Source organism: Melanerpes formicivorus, unplaced genomic scaffold (assembly GCF_026170545.1).
Source record: "Melanerpes formicivorus ecotype bairdi unplaced genomic scaffold, bMelFor1.0.p_v2 SCAF_19, whole genome shotgun sequence".
Lineage (NCBI taxonomy): Eukaryota > Metazoa > Chordata > Aves > Piciformes > Picidae > Melanerpes > Melanerpes formicivorus.
In genome coordinates this window covers 8536829-8545168 of record NW_027142371.1, presented here as the reverse complement: position 1 = coordinate 8545168, position 8340 = coordinate 8536829, and the positions used below count along the sequence as shown (strand labels likewise).

At 48.4% G+C, this 8340-nt stretch overlaps 1 long non-coding RNA gene across 1 annotated transcript; it reads right to left on the bottom strand.

The window, feature by feature from the left end:
- Positions 1-318: 318 nt before the first annotated feature.
- Positions 319-6738, bottom strand: LOC137446918 (uncharacterized). The gene is made up of 3 exons (XR_010988759.1): positions 6332-6738; positions 4302-4424; positions 319-559 (listed from the first exon to the last, which is right to left on the bottom strand). It is a non-coding gene; the product is annotated as an uncharacterized lncRNA (long non-coding RNA).
- Between the last annotated feature and the right edge of the window lie 1602 nt (positions 6739-8340).

Here is an 8340-nt window from a genome sequence, read left to right as displayed (position 1 = left end):
AAATGAGTTTAAAGAGTACAAGAGCTAAAAAAAAAATACCCAGGCAGCTCAAGATAAAAGCCAGCAGCATGCTTTTAAAAATAGACTGGGCAGCCCTGCAAGAGGTGCCGAGTAAGTGGGTGCATGGAAGGGGAGCCGAGTGGGCTGAGGAGGCACTGTTTAAACGGAAGGTAAATAAGTGACAGGGGGAGCTGCAGTTCATTTTGTTCCCTTACACGTTGCTCAGATAATGCAACATATCTTCAGGCAACCTGGTTCTAAAAATGGATGCAGCTCTTGGGTTTCACTGGGTGACACTCGGACTGCAGCTCTCGTACACAGTCTCCTGTTAAGCGTCCATGGGAGCGGTGCCAGTGCCATGCCAGTGAAATGGCATTTAGTGTTTGAGAAGCAGCAGCAGTGCTCGGGTCTCAGCACTTGTATTTTATGAAGAAGGCTTTTGCATGATGAATGTGTACCTTTGTATTGCACTGAGGTCTCTGTTGCAAGAAGGAGATGCCTGTAAATCCCTGAGGTCAGGCAATGTTTTGTACAAATTCTCTTCCCTGCTGTGGTCGACCTGTAAAAACAGCAATCGTCTGTCAGGGGTGATGGCACTCGATTAGTAACTCAGGATTAAAGTGTCTTGTCCAGCGAGTAATTTCACAGAAGCAGAGTTTAGGATTGAAGCTGGTTTAATATACCAAAACAATTGTCTTGAAGGCTTCCTTGACATTTTAATGGTGGTGTTCTTTGGTCTGAATATACATGAGAAGTTGAGAGGATGGGTAAACCTGAGCAGGAGATGGAAGGGACCAAGACTCAAAGACCTTGTCCAGACTCCATGCTATTGCACCACGGTGTGAGCCACTGGCTTCCCTAGGATAAAAGCCTCACCCTAGAGAGCTGCACTAGTCACCATTCCCCTCTCATGGCTCCAGGACGAGGGTTAGTGTCTTTATCTCATTTCTTACTCTCCTCTCTCCTGCCTAAGTGAGCTCTGCTTGGCTGTCAAAAGGATGAGTATTTGCCAATTTTCAGTGGCTATGCAATCATCAGCCAGCTTTTCCCTGCCCACGAGGAGACTGACCCTGCTCTGTAAATTCAGGAGAGAAAGGGCATCAGTGCTCCTTAGCCAAACCACAGCAAGCAGGTTTGTTCTCATAAAGAAGGTGACAGAGTGCAGCCTTCCTCCTGGGAAGAGTGTTTCCCTGTAAAGTTGGTGCCTGTTGGGCAAATTGTTGCCTTCAAGGTAAATTAGCTGTAGAAAATGAGCTGGAATACTTAGGAGTAACACCTCCTAATCAATTGTTTTATGTGAGGACTGGCAAGCTAAATTCATGCATGTTTTGGGCTTGTTTTAATCAGAATGGAAAATAGTGCTTTGCATTCTTCTGTTGTTCTGCTTTCACTTCTAGATGTCAGGAAGTAAATCAACATGGCCTGAGTTTTTAAGGTCTAGGGATGCCTGACTGCACAATATTTAAGTTGTCTCCTGAGTTCTTGAGCTGATCTAGGAGCAACAACTCTTCGGGTCTTTCTTGTTTCCACTGTTGTGGCTGCTCCTAGTATGGTCAGGGCTCCCACCTAGTAAGTACTGTAAAAGGCATCAGTGAAAAAAAGTGGAAATTTCTCCTTGGAGTATAGAGCTGTTACAGGAGACAGTCAGTGGGGTGACTGCTTGTAGACCTGGCCCTGTGCTTTGAGATGTGAATTCATATACAATATAAAACCTTCTGTGAAAGCAGCTCTTCTTGCTCTTGCCAAACTACTCTGAAGACCCATACAACGATGTTAATTGTAAGCCACAGGCTGGCTCTTATCTTTGAATTGTTTTTCTCTAACATTTTAAGAAGAGCTCAGCATGTTCTCAGTGGGAGCTGATAGATGCTGAGCACTTCTGAAATCCTGCCAACTTCATTTAGGTTCCTAAACGGGAACTGAGTGCTTTTCAACATATGATCCTAAGGGTTCATTTCATCACACTACAGCTTTGTCCATATTATTTGTTTCCTCTCTTACTGTCCCCAGAATGCTCCCAGCAGTGGCAATAACAGTAGGAGCACCAGGCTAGTCAAGGCTTGAGTGATGTCTCAGTTATTATGTCAGCTCAAGCAACACTGAATAAAATTAAATGGCAGCAGTTAAAAGGTGGGTGCCTGTTTGAATCCTATCTGCAGCAGGGTCCCTAGAAGTGCTACCAGCACTACAGAGACAGCTGAGATGGCTGTAGTGGATTTTATAGCTATGTGTTATCTATATGCAAACAAAACCCAGGACAAACTCAGCCTTCTTTGTCTGAGTCTTTCATCCTGTCTTTTAGGCTATGCACACTGCACTTGAGAATACTCCGGCTCTCCCTTTCAGGAGTTACATTTTCTCCAAAGTAGGTTCTTGGGGCAGATAGAATGAATATTTTTAATGTTTGCAAGGCAGAGGAGGAGGGAAGACCAGCTTCAGCTGAAACTTTTCCAACAGAGTTAGTGCATGGAAGGCATCTGTTTTGGTCCTGTGAGGTTGACATCCTCTCCCAGCAGACTTGGCAGTGAGTGGAAGAACCACATGTCAGAAAATCTGGGGGGCCCACACACTGTGGACAAAAGTATGTCAAAGAATTTAAACATTAGTGACTGGAGTGATGTGGAGGGCCGGCTAAAAGCGATTAGCATAGTGCTCTGGAATGTGGCCTTTCAATAGCCGCTCCAGAAGGATCTGCAGCCCCATTGACTTTTGCAGCGTCAGGAAAGAGCCCTTGCACTCTGGCTTTTGCCACTTTGAATGGGTGAACGTGCAGGGCAATATGTGTGGTGATCACAGAGCTCCCTGCTCTGGCTGCTTCCAGGGCACTGCATATCCTGTCCCACATGCCTGCTGGCTGGGGTGGTTTCCCTGTCCCCAGAGAAATCCCATGACCCAGTGACTCAGGTGGCTACAAGGTCCTCATGTATTGCCAAAAACTCCCTTTACAATCTTGATCCGAGTCAGACCATAACTTCACTGCCTGTTTACTCTGAGCCAAAACACTGAGAGCCTCCTTTGGCTGTGCTCTGGCTGTTGCTTGCTGTGTGTGTTTGGGCAGTGTGTCAGTGTGGGATTTGGGGGTGTTATTTCCACTCCTGCCTGGGGTTTGGTCTCTTTGGGAATGCATCCAGCAGGACTGGGCCTGTGGTCACATTCACTTGTTTCACTTCTTCTCCATCCCCCCTCTCTCCCCGCTTCTGATTTCTAAGTAGGTAAAGTGCAGAATCAATTATAAATAAAGGTGGCTAGAAGGCTGATATGAACAAACATTTCTATCTGAGGTGGGAAGTGAATACCCTCATTCAAGCCCTCATCTAGGGCAGGGAATTCCCTTGCTTTTGTCTAAATATGGAATGCAAGAGCAGAGCACAGGCAATGCAATATTTCACTGAGCATTGTTTAAAAGGGTGCTTGGCACTGAGCAGCAAGTAGGCTACTTGTGAAAACATGGCATGAGGAGTTGTTTGACAGATTCTGACATAGCAAAGTCTTTATGAGAGGCCAAAATGGGGGGAAAAAATCAAATTTAAAAAAAAAAAAAAAAAGAAGAAGAAGAAAAACAGTGACTCTGCAGAGTACATGAAGCCAAAAGCATTCTCTCTACCTCGGTAAAATAAAAAGCATTTAGTCATACACTGCATGCTGTATGGGTCTGATCCTGTTAGTGATCGATGGCACCAAGTTAAAAATCCACTCCTAAATGATTGCTGGTTGTCAGTCATTCAGGAGGGCTGATGAAGTAAGAGCTGGGGAAGAGAGTGTTATGTCTTGAGCCCACTGCCCAGAGTCTCTACCACAGACTTCCCTGTTCGGAGGGACCTGTCCTCTACTGTCCTGACGTGGCTGTGCATTGTTTCACCTTGCAGGCAGTGGTGTTTCACCAGCAGATCTTTGGATGCAACACTTTGTACCGAGCAGTCCTGTGGTTTGGGTGGGTTTCTCCCTTTCTGCATAGCTTATACTGAGTTGTGGCTTTGCATACTTATAGCAGTAGTGAGGCACTGCTTTACAAGTCACAGCAGTGAAAGGTTTTTGTCTCAAAAATTCCCAGTCTGCTCTTGTAATATGGCCATAATATGAGCGCATTTTGAGGCAGAGAAAACTTATCTGGCATTCAGTCCATTTCTGGAGGTCTCAGATGAGGACACCTCACTTGGTGACTCTGTTGCTAGCTACTCAACAGGCTGTGTAGTTCATACAGAGAAGGTCTTGGCTCAGCCTTCCCTATATAAAGTGAAGCCCTTCCCTGGCTTCACCTCGAATGCAGCTTCCACACTCAATCACAGCTGGAGCCTCCTCACCTCAGAGATAAGATGCTGTTCCCCAGGTTGGTTTATTGGATGGTGTCTTGCAATGTAAGGTAGAATGACAGAGGAGATGAGCAGTCTGTAATTAGCACATGACCTCAGGCAATTTCGTTGTTCCTGAAATGCAAAAACTAAATTGAGTTCTGCTGCAATAGTGTTGGCTGCTCTGCATTTGTACTGGTGTTGCTGGAAGCTGTTCCCTAAGAGCTGCACATCTGTCTGGTATGGAATAAGCCCATCATATGTTTTAATGTGTTGCCCATGAGATATGCTCAAAGCAACAAAGTCCAGCAGTTTCTGGGTCATCTTAGCAAAGCTCAGGAGAGGGCAAAAGCACAGGAGCACTCCTCTGTCGTTTTTGAGCATTTCAGCTGGTGTTGTTAATTACAGTGGAGCTGCTGCAAATACCTTTGAAAGCAAATATTTGATGTCTCCATCTACTAGAAAATAGGTGGAACCAACTGCCTGCCTACTCACCTGGGCATCTCAACAAAACCGAGCCAGGGCTGAGAATAAATAGCAACAACTGCTGAGCTTTTGTAGTCAGCTTCTCCATGAATATGAGCTGTGATGGGAGAGCAAACAACACCTGCCTGAGAGGAACTAGGCTGGAAAGGGGGGGGGCTGGTGGGCAGCGGCAGTTGCATAGCCATTGGTCTCTAGGGTGGGGCTGCTGGCAGAAGCAGGAGGAAGATGGTATCTCCATCAGCCCATGCCAATGCAAAAGACAGAGTGGACAAACACCCTGCTTCCCTGTGCTGTGGCTAGTGAACCATGAGCAGTGGCTCCTTGGTGCCACCCAGGAGGAAAGCCTGGAAGAGAACTGCCCCCTAGTAGGTCCTTCTCTTGGCTGGTGTTTGGGTCACACCAGAGGACAAATCAATCACGGGGTTGTCACAACCCTCGGATTGGTCTCACTTAGAAAAACAAACAGACAAACAAACAAAACCAAAAGAACCCACCACGTTTTGTCAGAAACCACTTAGCAAACCATCTTTATTTTACACATTTCCCAGTTGCCTACAGCAGTCACTTTAAATGTGGCTTCACCTAACTTAGTTTTACTTGGTGGGTGTTGCTTCAGGGGTTTGGGCTTTTGGTTGTTTTGGTTTTTTGTTGTTGTTGGGATTTTTGGTAGTTTGGTGGTCTTGCCTTGTAGTTTGGGCAGAATACACTGGAGGACAGGAACTTTTCTCCCTGGTCATTCCTGCCTCTGCCTTGTGTTTGGGCCAGCTGGCCCCAGCCCATCACTCTGCTACCAGGCAGCCAACTGGCTTCCTCCTCTTTCCTCTGGATACCCTTCTTCCCACTTTCTATTGACTAAAATCATATGTAATCACATGAACAATCACATTTATGATGCGATGATGATTCCTTCTTTGCCTCTGAAGCCATTTGTGGACAGTGGTGGAACATCAGGCTCAAGTTGTGGTTGAACTTGACTTCATACCATGACTCCAAACAAGGCACAGTACTGTGGTACCCAGGGCTAGCATGGGGTCACATAAAGCACTGCCCTGGGTGCAACCTTCTATGGGGTAAGAAGGGCTTTCTAATGGGCCCATGTTGAGGCAACACCAGTTCAGCTCTTTGCTGCTTTGCCCACCTCATATGTGGAGAAAAAACTTGTCTCAGCCTGGGTGAGATCTACCTTTGAGAGCTTGGGAGGGGGATGTGCCTAATTGCAGGTTGGTGAACACTGCTGGGAAATAGCATTGGCCCTCAGCCAGCCCAAAGCAGTGAAGTGGCAAAACTGCCTTTGATGCCTCTGCTGCTATTGAGTGGTAGCTCCTGAAGGGGTGGCCCTGCAGGCAGAGCCACAGGAGGCTCTCCACCAAGCTGTTCCCATTCCTGCTCCCATGGATGTGGCAGTTGCCGCCCCTCCACACCCCCACCCCCTTGCTGGAAGATCAGCTGGCACTGGCGCCTTGGCTCTGTTGTGTCAGGAGGCAATGGGCAATTTTTAATCCTTCTATTCAGAGTCTTTTGAGGAACAGGAGGAGAAGCATAAGGCATATGCTCACCTCAGCTCCCAGGAGGTGTAGGGGAGTCTGACCCAGGAGCTGCAGGGGTAATCCTTGACCTTCTGTACACAACACATTCAAAAGGTGTCTGCAGAGTGCCTGGGCATCACCCTACAAGCAGGTGGGCTCCACCAACTTGGCAGGGCTGGATGGGGGCAAAGACCCTCTTCCCTTCTGTGTCCCAAGAGGGTCATGGGTAATAGAATCTGTAGTGCAGAAGGACCAGAGTGACTCCATCCTCTCCTGGGTCTCCTTCAGGTCCACAGTGGTGTTGGGGGCACCTGGAAAACACAATTTATCCCACAACAGACACCGCGGCAGAAACTTTTTGGATACAGGTGACATAAGCATTTGGAAAGTGTATGGATTAAGGACTGACATTTGACCAAAGAAGGTCTGTGGTGAGATCCAGGTTAGACACAGATGTAGCCTCAAAGCACATGAGATAGAGGCAAGGGCAGACTGCAGCACTCAGCCATCAGAGACCTGCTTCTTGGACCACCCAATATTTCCGCCTGTCATCACATCTCCACCACATCATGATTTGATGCACTGTTATTGCTCATTGTCCTGGCCCTCATCCTGACCCTATTGCAGTCAACAGGAGTGGTGTTGGGATCATTGGCAGAACCAGCATCTCCTCTTCTCCCTCCACTTGTTCCACCCTGTGTCCCCTCCTGCCTGCCCTGATCTCACTCTCCCGCAGCCTCGCCTGCTCTGGGCACCATCTGGTGAATTTTGGGCTGTCTCATCTCACCAACTGTCGTTTGTCCTGGCTGTGGTGTAAACGTGCTCACATTTTGCATCAAAGGACCCCTAAACCATTTGCTTTGTGGACCGGCCAGCCTGTCGGAGAGGAGCCAAGCAGTTGGCACCCAGTAAGAAACAAGCATTAATAAAAGCGCTACAGTGAGGTTAGTGCCTCATTAAAGTAATGCTAACGAACCGGCTGCCTTCCAGGAGCATGAAATTTTAACTAACACTTCCTCCTACTAATTTTGTGTATAGTTACATTTTCCTAGGGAGGCAATATTCAGTTCTCCAGGATGCTGCAGTATGAGCAAAGCCAAGTTCAGAGGAGTTGCTCTGGGAATGCACTGGTGCTCTCAGGAGAGGTTTCTGGACTCTCGCTTCAGCCTCGTCACGCAAGGTGCACCCCAGGCGCTGTGGTCCCAGCCGCGTCCTGGAGCCCTCTGTACTGTGAGCTCTGGGGCTGCAGGGTGCATGCCAGCACGGGGGGATGTGGCTGTTCCCACCGCCCTCTCTCTGCTTGGTCAGGACTCTGCCTGGCCCCATCCACCGCAGACTGAGTTAGTATGGAGTGAAGGTAGGTTCTGGATCAACATACCCAGGTTGGGGCAGCCAACAGCAGCCACTCACTTGGAGCAGACTGGCACAGATCCAGCCCAGGTGTGGGCAGTGCCATTCATTGGCTCTTCTGCTTGCCAGGAGTGGGGTGCAGCTGGGAGGCTGGGTTTTCAGAGATGGTGAAATTAAAGACTGGGGGCTTGCGCTTGATGGGCATACCTTTTGCTATGTGTCTCTGGGAGGGAGAGGTCCCACTCCTTGTGGTCCTTGGGCTCTTGCAATATCCCAGCTTTTCTGGATGGAGATTGCTGGGTTTGGGAGCTGGGGACTGATGTGTCTTGGCCAACTGTGTCAGATGGGAAGCAGCAGGGGTTTGTACCACAGGAGTTTTGCTCTGGGCCCTCCTCCAGCCTCCTCAAGCACCTTTAAGGCTGTTTCCAGGTGGTTTGTCCTGGCTTCCCACACAGCCCCTGGGCCATGGGAGTTCTGTGCCCACTGCCTCTGGACCCCAACTGTCCACTGAGCCCCACGGCTCCATTGTAAAGCAAATTAATTCTCCCCTGTGCTGAGGAATAAATGCTCAGGAAGGTTTGGCAGCAGCAGTGAGGAAAGCAGCTGCTCCAAGACTCACAGCTCCTTTTCATTTCATTTGCCTGGTTTTAGCAGCGCATGATGGGCACATGAGCGGTGGCACTGCCGGA